The sequence below is a fragment of the Oncorhynchus mykiss genome, chromosome 13 (genome assembly GCF_057628025.1).
Source record: "Oncorhynchus mykiss isolate SJ-2025 chromosome 13, ASM5762802v1, whole genome shotgun sequence".
Lineage (NCBI taxonomy): Eukaryota > Metazoa > Chordata > Actinopteri > Salmoniformes > Salmonidae > Oncorhynchus > Oncorhynchus mykiss.
Genome location: NC_143034.1, coordinates 34,573,054 through 34,588,023, shown reverse-complemented (window position 1 = coordinate 34,588,023; position 14,970 = coordinate 34,573,054). Strand labels below are relative to the sequence as shown.

At 40.5% G+C, this 14,970-nt stretch overlaps 1 long non-coding RNA gene across 1 annotated transcript; it reads right to left on the bottom strand.

Annotated features, from left to right (window-relative positions):
* Positions 1–9,514: 9,514 nt before the first annotated feature.
* On the bottom strand, positions 9,515–14,749 carry LOC149978840 (uncharacterized). The gene is made up of 2 exons (XR_016485853.1): positions 14,586–14,749; positions 9,515–12,467 (listed from the first exon to the last, which is right to left on the bottom strand). It is a non-coding gene; the product is annotated as an uncharacterized LOC149978840 (long non-coding RNA).
* Between the last annotated feature and the right edge of the window lie 221 nt (positions 14,750–14,970).

Below are 14,970 nucleotides of genomic sequence, written 5' to 3'. Positions count from 1 at the left end.
TCAGCCACGCTCAAGGTACTAAACGATATCATAACCGTCATCGATAAAAGACAGTACTGTGCAGCCGTCTTCATCGACCTTGCCAAGGCTTTCGACTCTGTCAATCACCATATTCTTATCGGCAGACTCAGTAGCCTCGGTTTTTCTAATGACTGCCTTGCCTGGTTCACCAACTACTTTGCAGACAGAGTTCAGTGTGTCAAATCGGAGGGCATGCTGTCCAGTCCTCTGGCAGTCTCTATGGGGGTGCCACAGGGTTCAATTCTCGGGCCGACTCTTTTCTCTGTATATATCAATGATGTTGCTCTTGCTGCGGGCGATTCCCTGATCCACCTCTACGCAGACGACACCATTCTGTATACTTCCGGCCCGTCCTTGGACACTGTGCTATCTAACCTCCAAACGAGCTTCAATGCCATACAACACTCCTTCCGTGGCCTCCAACTGCTCTTAAACGCTAGTAAAACCAAATGTATGCTCTTCAACCGATTGCTGCCTACACCTTCCTAGCATCACCACCGATTAATCGGAATGGCCGTTTTCATCACCACCCTGGATGGTTCCGACCTAGAATATGTGGACATCTATAAGTACCTAAGTGTCTGGCTAGACTGTAAACTCTCCTTACAGACTCATATCAAACATCTCCAATCCAAAATAAAATCTAGAATCGGCTTTTTATTTCGCAACAAAGCCTCCTTCATTCACGCCACCAAACTTACCCTAGTAAAACTGACTATCCTACCGATCCTCGACTTCGCCGATGTCATCTACAAAATGGCTTCTAATACTCTACTCAGCAAACTGGATGCAGTTTATCACAGTGCCATCCGCTTTGTTACTAAAGCACCTTATACCACCCACCACTGCGACCTGTATGCTCTAGTCGGCTGGCCCTCGCTACATATTCGTCACCAGACCCACTGGCTCCAGGTCATCTACAAGTCCATGCTAGGTAAAGCTCCGCCTTATCTCAGTTCACTGGTCACGATGGCAACACCCACCCGTAGCACACGCTCCAGCAGGTGTATCTCACTGATCATCCCTAAAGCCAACACCTCATTTGGCCGCCTTTCGTTCCAGTTCTCTGCTGCCTGTGACTGGAACGAATTGCAAAAATCGCTGAAGTTGGAGACTTTTATCTCCCTCACCAACTTCAAACATCTGCTATCTGAGCAGCTAAACGATCGCTGCAGCTGTACATAGCCTATCGGTAAATAGCCCACCCAATTTTACCTACCTCATCCCCATACTGTTTATATTTATTTACTTTTCTGCTCTTTTGCACACCAATATCTCTACCTGTACATGACCATCTGATCATTTATCACTCCAGTGTTAATCTGCAAAATTGTAATTATTCGCCTACCTCCTCATGCCTTTTGCACACAATGTATATAGACTCTCTTTTTTTTCTACTGTGTTATTGACTTGTTAATTGTTCACTCCATGTGTAACTCTTTGTTGTTGTCTGTTCACACTGCTATGCTTTATCTTGGCCAGGTCGCAGTTGCAAATGAGAACTTGTTCTCAACTAGCCTACCTGGTTAAATAAAGGTGAAATATATATTTTTTTAAATAAAAAAATTGACCAGTACTGAATATGCATTGTGAAGGAGAACTGATCCTAGATCTGTACAAAGGCATAACATCTACAGCAGGAACAACTGTCTGAGTTAAAAAGGCCCAGCTGGATTGAATTGAGCCATTTAAAATGACATATTTGAATGTAAAATGATTTGTTCTGTTTGTCAATACAAGACAAGGTCTGTAGAGGCTTGGCATATTAGTGGTAGATTTGGGGGAGAATTTGACATGTCAGTTGGAAAAGTGATAGATTTATGGGGGACCCTTGTCACTACAGGCAATGAGTGAGCAGCTTCCCTTCCCCCACATCTCAGGCAGTTCTGTTACTCACAACACTTCCCCTGCTTTCATCAACAATGGAGTAGCCCACTGAACTAAAGCCTTGCAATTTCATATCTGGGGTATTTTTTTTACCCCTGCCAGCATTGTGAATGGCAGTGACATACTAGACCATGGCAGTAAATCTAATACTTAAAGGATGTAAAGGTAAAGGAGGTAGTTGCTCTAGTTGCTCTATACCTATACCCTGTCATCCACCTGTTCTACAAGAGGTAAAGGAGGTAGTCTAGTTGCTCTATATCTATACCCTGTCATCCACCTGTTCTACAAGAGGTAAAGGAGGTAGTCTAGTTGCTCTATACCTATACCCTGTCATCCACCTGTTCTACAAGCGGTAAAGGAGGTAGTCTAGTTGCTCTATATCTATTCCCTGTCATCCACCTGTTCTACAAGAGGTAAAGGAGGTAGTCTAGTTGCTCTATATCTATACCCTTTCATCCACCTGTTCTACAAGAGGTAAAGGAGGTAGTCTAGTTGCTCTATATCTATACCCTGTCATCTACCTGTTCTAGTGCAGTTGTATCTCCCCCCCCCTGTCTGGTTCTAAATGGGTCCTCCTACTCTGACATGTTGTATCTGTCTTCTTCCCCCCCTGTCTGGTTCTAAATGGGTCCTCCTACTCTGACATGTTGTATCTGTCTCCTTCCACCCCTGTCTCGTTCTAAATGGGTCCTCCTACTCTGACATGTTGTATCTGGACCCCCCTCTGTCTGTCTCTGGAGGTTTGGCCCTATAGAGTACAACGGTCCGTTCATGGATTCCTATGTAGAGAGGTTCATCCTGAGAGTCATCACCCCACTGACCTACCTACCATCACGAGCCACACTACAAGACTTCCTGTCTTATCATGAGGTATGATGGGGGGGGGGGGGGGAGTTTGATGCTGAAGGGAATAAGACTAAAGGCAGAGCAGAGAAACAAGGAGATAAGAGGAAATGTGTGTTATGCTTTGGGTGTTATTTTCTGTTGAAAGACAAGAGTTCTATGTAACAAGGAGTGACAATATCTCAAATGGAACCCTGTTCACTTTATCGTGCGCTACAGGGCTATGGTTAACAGTAGGACACCTATATAGGGAACCAGGTGCCATTTGGGAGTGGTCCACTAGGTGTGGTGTACCTGTGGGTCAGGTGTAGTGTACGGTATGGTGGATGGAGGGTGTTATGTTGTCGAGGAGCTGTTTAGCCAGTTTCTTGTTTAATCCTTTCTGTAGTGCCTCTGTCTGTCACAACAGAGAGCCTGGTTTGTTTTGCTAGCAGGGTTTAGCCTGTAGATATTACCTAGATAAAAGTGAGTCTTTCTGACATGGCTGACTGCTTCTACTGTTCTATGACCTGTGATGTCACAGTACCTTTCCCATAATGCCCAGGTTGAACAGAAATCCTGTTTGGAGGATTCACAGAATCAGGAGGGAATAAACAGGAAATCCAGAATCCTCTAACCAAGGTTTCTGGAAAACCTTTGAATTTTGAGGAAGTTACCGGATTTTTGCAACCCAAGTCACGTGTTTCATTTCTGTTGTCTGTTCTCCTCTCCTGCCTCCCAGCCGGGGTAGTGGGTTATTTCCAGTTCAACTCTTCTCCTCAGCCTCCCGGCTACATCACATACCTCTCCTCAGCTCTGCAGGCCTTAAAGAGAGGTAAGCTAACTGCTACATGCTAACTCCCTAAAGCCCCGAAGAGAGGTAAGCTAACCTCTACATGCTAACTCCCTAAAGCCCTGAAGAGAGGTAAGCTAAATGCTACATGCTAACTGGCTAACTCCCTAAAGCCCTGAAGAGAGGTAAGCTAACCGCTACATGCTAACTGTCTAACTCCCTAAAGCCCTGAAGAGAGTTAAGCTGACCGCTACATGCTAACTGGCTAACTCCCTAAAGCCCTGAAGAGGTGTTTTTAGTCATGCATGAAAGGTCTGGGGTGGTTCTGTGGTTATAAGTTACTGACCTTGGAATACATTTCTGGCCATGCTGGCAGGGTCTGAATCAAGCCTAATGTCCACCTGGCACACTGACAGGGTTTGAATCAAACCCAATGTCCACCTGGCACACTGACAGGGTCTGAATCCAACTCAATGTCTACCTGGCACACTGACAGGGTCTGAATCAACCCAATGTCCACCTAGACCACTCTGGGCTAAACTTTACTGTCTCTTTCCATGAAACATGGATGCCAAATTAGAGTGCTTGGGAACCTAACAAGTCTTCAGGCAAAGTTACTCATCAAACCACCTCTATTAGACTTCACCTCTTTGTACCTCATCTCAGTGAGTTTAGGTTGGGAAACCGTGGAGGAGAGGGCTTTGGACCTCATCTCGGTGAGTTTAGGTTGGGAAACCGTGGAGGAGAGGGCTTTGGACCTCATCTCAGTGAGTTTAGGTTGGGAAACCGTGGAGGAGAGTGCTTTGGACCATATCTTAGTGAGTTTAGGTTGGGGAAACCACAGAGGAGAGGGCTTTGGACCTCATCTCAGTGAGTTTAGGTTGGGGAAACAGTGGAGGAGAGGGCTTTGGACCTCATCTCAGTGAGTTTAGGTTGGGAAACCGTGGAGGAGAGGGCTTTGGACCTAGTTCATGGCATTGAGGAGGAGAGAGCAGCTGTAACACAGTACCTGGTCTAATTCAAAGGGACAAGGGGGACACTAAGAGGGGTAATTTTTTATTGCAATATGTTCAAGTCAAATCAAGCTTTATTTATACAGCACATTTCAGACATGGATGCAACACAATGGCTTCACAGGTTATAAACATAAAATTAAAATAATTAAATTAAACAAATATATAAACATATTTAGTACACAACAAAAATGATAAACTGAAGAATAACAACTGAAAGACTGATGAGCATCCTAAGGAAATGTCATTGATTAAAATATTAATAATTGGATGCAATTTCCAACCCAAAATATAAGCTTGTTTTATAGGAGGGGCTCTGAAAAACACTATGGCACCTGAAAGACACCCACCATGAGACCCACTAACTCTGCCCAAGAAGAGGCAAACAAAAGAAAAACCCACACCAAATTTAAAGACAGGAAGCAAACCAAAAAGGTGGAGCAACTAAAAGGTGTTGACTCTCCACATCTATCAAGACAACTGGAGCACTGGGCCAGACACTCTTAAATAGAACCTGGACCAGCTCAGTTGAAACACCTTCCCACTAACAAGATGGACAAGCCAGCACAGGTGTAACACATACTGACTAACGAGGTGACACCAATATGTGTACCCAAGACACATTTCAGTTGAATGCATTCAGTTGTACAATCAATCAATCAATCAAATGTATTTATAAAGCCCTTCTTACATTAGCTGATGTCACAGAGTGCTGTATAGAAACCCAGCCTAAAACCCCAAAGAACAAGCAATGCAGGTGTAGAAGCACGGTGGCTAGAAAAAACTCCCTAGAAAGGCCAAAACCTAGGAAGAAACCTAGAGAGGAACCAGGTTATGAGGGGTGGCCAGTCCTCTTCTGGCTGTGCCGGGTGGAGATTATAACAGAACATGGCCAAGATGTTCAAATTTTCATAGATGACCAGCATGGTCAAATAATAATAATCACAGTGGTGTAACAGGTCAGCACCTCAGGAGTAAATGTCAGTTGGCTTTTCATAGGTGATCATTCAGAGTATCTCTATAACTTCCATTTCACATAATCATCTACAATGCTTCACCTTCTACAATATAAACATGGTGTCTACTGGCTCTCAACAATTAAAAACACATATTTCTAAATAATAATATACAATCGGAATATTTTTTTCTCCGTTTCCTTTTTATAGAATCCTAAAACTCAGCTTCTAGAACTCTCGTCTTCCTAAAACTCACTAGCTTCTAGAACTCTCGTCCCCTTGGAACGAGCCCAAACAAAACTCATCTCCAATACGGAAAAGCATGCAGTCAAAATAAATTGTGATCCATGGTAACGCACTGGCTAAACGCAAAACACAAATATTTTTGACTGCCCACCCTTGAGACAATCAGCAACCAAGTTGTCCTTACCACAGACATGTCTGATTTCAAGAGGAAACTCCTGCGATATTCCTAGTAACTTTCCACCTCACTGCGGAGCTTCTCTCTCTTTTCAGGGTTCACAAGATAGGCATATTGTTGGATATAAAAGCAGGGTAACAATGTCAATATAATTTTACCCAAAAATGTAAAGTTGGTTGCTTGAATAACTATGATTACTAAATGTTACATAATTGTACATTTGAAATATCAAAAGCAAATGTACGCCCCTTTGTTAATATGTAGTGGCAATAATGAACTGAAGGGTGAGGCATGAAATAATATAACGTATCTTTTGTCAGGCTGGATGTTTGAAATATGAGGTGATTTGAGTCATGCTTCTTCAGTAGTGGAATAAAGACAATTAGCACTTGAATGTTGTCAAGAACTACTGGAGTGATGTTAGATTGTTAATCAAATTGATTATAGGTGTATAAGCTGCAAGTACGTTGAAATTACAACCCAAAAATACATCTTTTCAACTTTCCCTTTCAACTACAACCGAACATATATTGGACGTCGGGCATAGTCTTATTTCCAACGTCTTTTGAATGACATTTTGCTAAGTGGGAATAGCGCAATGTCAAAACACAGTTTTAACGTGTCCAAATCAATAACCAATATGCAGAAACAGTTTGGGATATATTGAAAACCTAAACATTTTGGAGTGTTTCATTGTCATTCCAGTGGGTCACCAATGTGGTAAGTGTAACACAACTCTTTTCTGTTAGTCACTTTTTGTTCAATCAATAAATAGTAAACTCTTTCAATTCAGAGCCTGGATTGTTTCCCTGAGGCTAAAATCAATTGAACAGGGGGCAAACATGTAGAGTTCTACATTGACATTCATTAAAATACTACTGATATAATGTTAAAATAATCTACATTGTGACATTATTAAATTGATATCATGAAACAACTCCTTCATGTATGAATTTTCTGATGTTTGATCAGAGATCTTTTACTAGAGTATCTCTTCCCACATTGATCACAGCTATAAGATTTCTCTCCTTTGTGTATTCTCTGGTGTATTGTAATGCCTGATGAGGTGAATCTCTTCCCACAGTCAGAGCAGCAGTTAGATTTCTTCCCTGTGGGTCTCTGCTTGTGTTTCTTATGTTCTGATCTGGAGGGATCAGAAGGCTCCACAGAGGATCCACGATTGTCCAGTCTCTCATCTGTGTGAACGACAAAGTCAGACAGATGGTTAAAGACCCACAACAGCAGAAATCCACTGTTTATTTGAGGTAAAAGGTGATGCCCAGAGCATACCCATGAAGTTGTACAACAACAGTAATTATAGTCATAAAGTTACACTCCCTTTCAGTCAGTCAACTTCGGTACAACATACTATGGGGAAATACAATCATTCCCCAACCGACCAAAACGGATACTAAATGACCTGACCCCGCAAGATGCGTCAGTTTTGTCAATGTATTCATTGTCTTTGTTTCAAACACTCCTGTCAATGTTGAGTAAGGACACACACCTGATTACGCATATAGCAGTAGGACTAGTCTATCTGGCCTGCACACAAATGTAGGTCTATAAATGTGTCCATTTGGGGATGCCTGATAGTATTTCTGATTGTCTTAAAGCTCCACCACTAATGAGAGGTGGAGCTTCTCAAAGTAACTTTTCTTCACCTCCAAACAGCAAGTAAACAAAGTCTAATCAAAATCAATTGCGAATGACAATAGTTCCTCAAAGTATTTTATAAAATATTTCCAGCTCTCGCCCTTTCGATAACCACTCGGCATAAAAGGGAAATATGTAACGCTCTGATCCAGTGGAAATGTCATAAAATACCTGATTACTTCTTATTCTTTGCACAAATAGCCAACAGCTGTGTCTGTCCCGAACTCACTGGCGCAGGAAACTCTGACGGCCCAGAATATTTTATACAATGTTGCAAGCTCCCTATCACAAGTTTTGGGCCAACCCAGTTGATTGTATCAACTATATTTCAAGTTCGTTGTAGACAGGCCATGTGCAGCAAATGTGATTTATGGGAGCGGTGTCTGCAACATAAATATATATATATATATATATATATACATGTGTTTTATGACAAAACGTTTTTTACAAATCCGTCAAGAAACTAACTTAGACTTTACTGAAATTACACGCCCCTAACCAACAGTGCAGTTCAAGAAGAAGAAAACGTTTAACAAGTAGACTAACATAAAAAGCAATAACAAAAGTAACACAATGAGAATAACAATAACGAGGCTATATACAGGGGCACCGGTACCGAGTCAGTGTGCGGGGGTACAGGCTAGTTGAGGTAATCTGTACATGGGGGCGTAGTGACTATGCATAGGTAACAAACAACCAGCAAGTAGTAGCAGTGCACAAAAGGGAGGGGGGTGGGGAGGTCAATGTAAATTGTCCGGTGGTGATTTTATGAATTGTTCAGCAGTCTTATGGCTTGGGGGTAGAAGCTGTTGAGGAGGCTTTTGGTCCTAGACTCAGTCCAGTTGATGGCGGTAATGCACCTTAAAGTTGGTTGCCAACCGCCATATAAAGTCCAAAGAAAAAGAAGCCTGAAGGAAGGAGAAATTACAAGATACTAATTTGGTTTACCTTTTCGGGCATCATGACTGGTTACCTATTTTGATGTGATGTGAAAGTATTATTTGAAATGCTTTTGATGTGATTTGAAAATATTGTGCGAAATTATTTGGATGTGATATGAAAATACCGCGATTTATGTTCCTAGGAACGTATCGCAATTGAGAATCGATTCACATTTAGGTGGATTATTTTACTATTTTACCTGCCAGAGCCAGTCTACCTCTGAAAATAACATACAGTCCTTGGACCTTGAGGAGTAACGGCGGCAGCAATCAGCAGTAGACAATAACAAAGCGAACTCCCTGCCCATTTCGGTAAAAAGCTGAGGGATGAGGCTGGAGAAATGCAACCATCCATGACATCAACATTATAGTTTTAACCATGTTTTGAGGATATACAGTGTTTGTTTATATTTAATGACAAACACGGCGACTAATATACACCAAAAACAATGTAAAGAGCGTGAATGTTGTAGCTATGTTTGCTAGAAAGCTACCGAGGTGTCTGACTAGCTGTTGTTGTTGAAGGAGCGCCTGGTCCACTAGAATATACTTCACACTGGCAGCGTCGCCGGAACCTAAAAGACGCACATCGCCATCTGCTGACTGGAGTGGGCAACACAGTTGAGGAACCCAAAGTTTATTTTTCATTTATTTCATTAAAGTTTAATATTATATTAAGTCGTTCAAAGAGAAGCATGTGTTGATTGATTCGTTTTTAATGAGTGAGAATTTAAAACAAACTTTACACCCACTACATATTTGCATTGAACCATAATTCTGACATGCATCATTTTGACCCCAGAGGCATATATTTTATTGTAGCCAAAATGTGGTTTATTCAATTCTTCAAATTTTTCATGACTTTGTCAATCAACTGATTCTTATTAAATCTAAATCATGGTTTAGTGTTTCTGTATCAAAATGGACTTTTAACAAATTCAAATCATTTGGAGTCATTGTGACCCCAGGCAAAAGCACCTTTGATAAATAGGACATTTATTTCAAATCCAAATCAAATCACATTTTATTGGTCACATACACATGTTTAGCAGAAATTTGATTTTTCTATACCACGTATCACGTGACTTTGTACAAAACTGCCAATGGTAGAAACGTCAGCCAGCGGTAGAATACTCTGCCAGCGGTATACAGTGCATTCGGAAAGTATTCAGACCCCTTCACTTTTTCCACGTTGTTACGTTACAGCCTTATACTAAAATTGAAAATGTTTCCCCCCTCATCAATCTACACACAATACCCCATAATGACATCACAATACCCCATAATGACATCACAAACCAAAAACAGGTTTTTTTTAAAAAAAGGAGCGTATCCTTAAGAGGTTTAAATCATTGCTACATAAAGGCCTGATTGGTGGAGTGCTGCAGAGATGGTTTCCTTCTGGAAGGTTCCCCCATCTCCACAGAGGAGCTCTGGAGCTCTATCAGAGTGACCATTGGGTTCTTGGTCACCTCCATGATGAAGGCCCTTCTCCCCCAATTGCTCAGTTTGGCCAGGTGGCCAGCTCTAGGAAGAGTCCTTGGTGGTTCCAAACTTCTTCCATTAAAGAATGATGGGGGTGTTGAAGGAATTCTAAATTCCTCTGTTTTAATTCCCAATCAAAATTAAACACTCTGTCAATGCATAAGGGTTTGTAAGACCCTTATTTTATAAGAATGGACAGAGCCCCGGTCTTAAAAGTCAAGTAACAGCCTTTATCAAGAGAGTACTGAGTTCATACACATTTTACCACAGGTTATAAACTGAAAATGACGTCAGCGTTTTCTAAATGTTCCGTCTCTTCTTGACACTTGTAGAAAGGCCCTATAGTTCTCAAGCCTTCCCTCCTCGCCTAGAGCCAAGGTCAGTCAGTGTAGATAAGCATTCTAGACAGTCTGGAGATGGTCTGTTCCTTTGTACAAATGAATGAACTGTCATTGTACTAAACTCCCGACTACATTCACTACATTATATTCAATAATGGGAGCAAGAGAGAAAATTCATACATGTACAGTAGCATAATTGTATTCTGATTAGTACATCCCGATTGAAATGTATACATAATTAGTCATTATAGATAAAAATACCCTTAACATATCCACCCTTTGATTAAATATTATACATCCAATCGCACATGTAGTTATATTGTAATATTAAAAAGCCTATTTCTATTTTTATTAGAGATATTTCTTGTCATCAAAACATCACCTAAACATAACCCCATACTTGCATTCGTTTCTCAGGCCTACATCAGAATCATAACTCTTCTTATCAGGATTTTCGTTACAATCTTCATAAAAAAACAGTCTAATATTGAAACAGGATACAACCTAGCCTCCCTAAACATCAAAAATGGTCTCTTCAAACAAATTCCCCGCAACTGAAGGATCCAGATTCGTCCACTTGTCCTGTAGACATACAATCAGCACTCTGCGGGTCTGAACCTGGAATCCCCTGGTACCTCACCATCTATTGTCATCGATTTCTCCAGAGTCCTGGAAATAAGGCCTCATACACAGGGAATTAGACAACAGCCCCTTAAAACTAAAACAGTCACACAGGTGAATGCAGCCCACAATACAGTGATCATAATATTTTTTCCCATTTTCTGAACACACTATCAAACCCAATTAGTCAGAGAAGTATCCACCCCAGAGTTTTCTGCCAAACCGTTCTCCAGGGTGGTCAAACCAGCTGAGGCTTCGGGCACTGATTCGTCCGGAGCTGTGTTATTTGGGATGTAAGCACAAACATGTTCCTGATAATCACGCATACTTCTCCCTTTTCAGCCAATAACATATCTAATGCAATTCTATTCTGCCAAGCCATCAGAAAAAGGGAAAAGGGATAGTTGATTACTGGGGTTTTGCATTTGCACAGGCATAACATTCTTCTTTAGCTACTGATCTGGCCGTATATTGAATCCATTCCAACCATAAGTTGAAATCCCCAAACCCAGTCTCCACCTCTATAACTTCTTTAAGGTCTTTGGTCTGAACTATTCGTACTGGTCATTTACCCTGGATTATTACACTAGGAGTAGCCGTTGTGTTAGAGAGATTGGTTGAACTTCGGTCAATAATATTCTCCTTATCAACTCTAACTTCTGCCCTCTGGAACGGTACCATAGTATCAGTTGAAAACTGGTCGAAGCCTACATACCATAACCCGAGATCCTGGGTATTGACTGCCTTAATGTTAATTCGCACCTTTATTCAATACTTCCTCTGCTCGGGAACACTGTCCGAAACCCTTACTATACCCCATCTGGTCCCATACTGGGTGAGTGGATTCATATAGCCCTCTCTCTCCAAATGAGCTATGACCTGTGTCCACGATCAATATGGGAACCTGCACCGATATATGCCATAATGGCTCAGAGTCCTAGACTGCCATGTAGTTAGAGACTCCATTTTGGTCTACATAAAACTCCATTGAGAGATCCTTCCCAACCTCTACTCTAACTTCCTGTCTACCCAGATCTAGGGATCTCTTATGCTTATTTTGGAACAAAATCCTCATCGTCTAAACCATTGGTCAAATTACCACTCTCCGCATACTCAAGTAGGACGTGCTGTATCAGGAATATGGCACCCACGATAAGACAGCTCAGACGAACAGCTTCCATGTGAAGCCCCACCCTCTCCCCGAGAACACATCACTTAGCAAGAGCCAGACACACCTTCACTTCTATGAACAAAAACAGGGATGAAAAGACAGGAAGGATTTTCTTCATTCGAGAGATGGCCCCCGGAATTCTGTTAATTCCAGTTCTCCTCTCGAACACTGTTTATTGTTCGACAGTGCCAGTGTGTCTTACCCTCCCACCGTGCGATATGAATCCGGGTAGCTCTTTCAGCTAGCTGTCACCAGGAGTCCTTGGTATGGTCCCCCCAACAAGCCTCTGGGACTGGATTGAGTGACTTCACCTGTAGTTCACCTGTAATGCATAAAATCCTGGACATACAGGCTTGGTTAACAAACAGTTTCTCATATGTTTTATCTTATTATATCTTTAACTTATATGCCTATTTGTTAGGTAAAAATGTTTTTTTTTAATTATTAGTTTCTTATCCAATAGGCCACTAACTTACCCACCCCCCTTTTTGATACCTGGCTCTGCCCAGGTAACAACCTTATATACCCTAAATAATGACTTAGGTAGGATTAGTAAATTATCCTTATTTTCGGACATTATCATGTAAGTCCAATTCTCCCTTGGGCATCCATTCATCCCAATCCTGTATCAATTCTCTGTCCAGTGTCTTATCTAGTTTAAGAAGTATCTGTGCTATTTATATATGTTCTTAAATATATATATTTACCGATTTAAACAGTCATTCCTTTCTCTCCTATCTCTCAAAATGCCACTAAGCGTCTCACTGTTTGACTATCTAAAATCATTGATTTTAGAAAAAAAACATGTCTATAAGTGGCCATCTCTAAAGTCCTTACATTTCCTTAATCAATCTATCTTAATCCTTACAATAATCCTAAATCACCACAGATGTCCTATATTCCTGTCAAATTTAATAATATTTAAAAGACCTAATGGTTAACCAGAGCCTGAACAAATGCTAACCATATCGAAATCCTTCCTACACTTTACAAGCTCTTTACTTCAGGGATCCTCAGTATTCTATCTGACAATAACATTAATTTAATATATGTTGCATAGTGTGGAATACCTTATCTACAGTAATTTATCACCCCTATTTATTCTCAATGATAAATATAACTATTTTCTGTTGTAATATCAAATCCATAATAGCCAATTCAAAAACTTCACAGCTAATATTGTAAATCAGCTTCAGTGATTCAAACAATAATTCTAAACCCCAAACTAAACTCCATTATAACTAATTTACCTTAAAATTAGTAACTCAACTGACCACAATTCATTATACAAATGGTTCTCCCCCGGGGCTGATCAGACCCCAAAAGATAGCCACGATAAGGTCAAAAGGTCATACCACCCTTTTTTAGTCATGTTTCCATACCATATTAGACATATTAAAGAACCCTTTATCCTTAAAATAAAAATAATCACCTGTGTAATTAAAACCCATAAAATAAAAACTCATAAGGTTCCATATGTGAGCGTGCCTCTTTAAAATACCTTTGCACTAAAACAAATAGTTCTAACAATTGTTTTATGTGTATATATTTGCAAACCTTAATGGATAATCAAGACTTCCAGACCTTTTTCAATTTGGTCGTTTATGGCCGCTCTCTCCCCCACTCTCCCCAAGATTATAATCCCAGGAGGCTTCTAAAAGTGAGACACAACACGCCTAACTAGCATTCACTATGCTACTTCGATTCAGAAACTCAATAAGTGAACTATAACTAAACCTAATGATAATTCCCCTTTGACTCAAATCATTAATCATAAGTTTTAAACATCGTCTACGTATATGTTTACTTAAATGAACATGCTACCCTTAGATACAATTAAACCTGATACATTGTGTGTAAGAAATCCGTAATTTAATCCCAGATATCTCCCATGGCTCCTTTAATTTACTTATTTTAGATAACTTCCATCCGTCCCGGAATAAAGAATCCTACTTAAACACGCCAGAACACAATGTTTAACTAAGTTAAATCAAACCCTAAAATTGACCATAACCAGTAAACAAATAAACAAACCACTTTTATCAGCTAAAAACAAACTATACGAAAACTCACTACTATAATGCTTCAGATGGCAAAATTACTCAGAGACTCACGTTTACATCTGTTAGTTCCTCAAGAAAAAAACAACAACTTGCCCCTGTTATGGATGTCTACCTATCAGGGGAAAAGCTCAAATAACCAAATTCAACCTAGCTAATTTCCCGAAACATATGCCGTTATGTTTTTCTAGAGGTTGTTTTTCAACTTTAAATACCCTAACATGGCTCCACACAATGGAAACAGTGCTCAAATTCACTGGTGTTACATAAACAATCAAACCTGGAATCGACAACCATCAGAATCCATTATCACGATGTTTTACGATTCAGACATCCAGTCTCCCTCTCTCACAGCCTAATACAGTCCAAATAAACGCCACAAATCTATGATACCCACCTAGCGAATCAGCTGCTAGTTTTTAGCATATTTCCTGACGACTTCCTTTTAAAAATGTATTTGGACATTTTTATCAACTTCTGAAAAGTGACTCAAAACAATAATGCACGCATTTTCCTTCTAAAAGACAAACAATTTTCTCTGTTACACCCAGTCACGACATCATTTCCGTGGCGACGAAAGTGCCTCGCGAGTGATGTCATCAACAAGCGCTCAACCTCGACTCAATTCGCAACGATTTTCAACGAATTGTAAATAATTGTTGGCTGTCTGCAGCAACAGTTATTTCGGGTTCGATAAACCAAACCTAATTTATCACATCTGTTGAATCCTGGATTAGAGTTTACAACATCAATCAACATCTCTCATCTCCCAATTCGCTAAA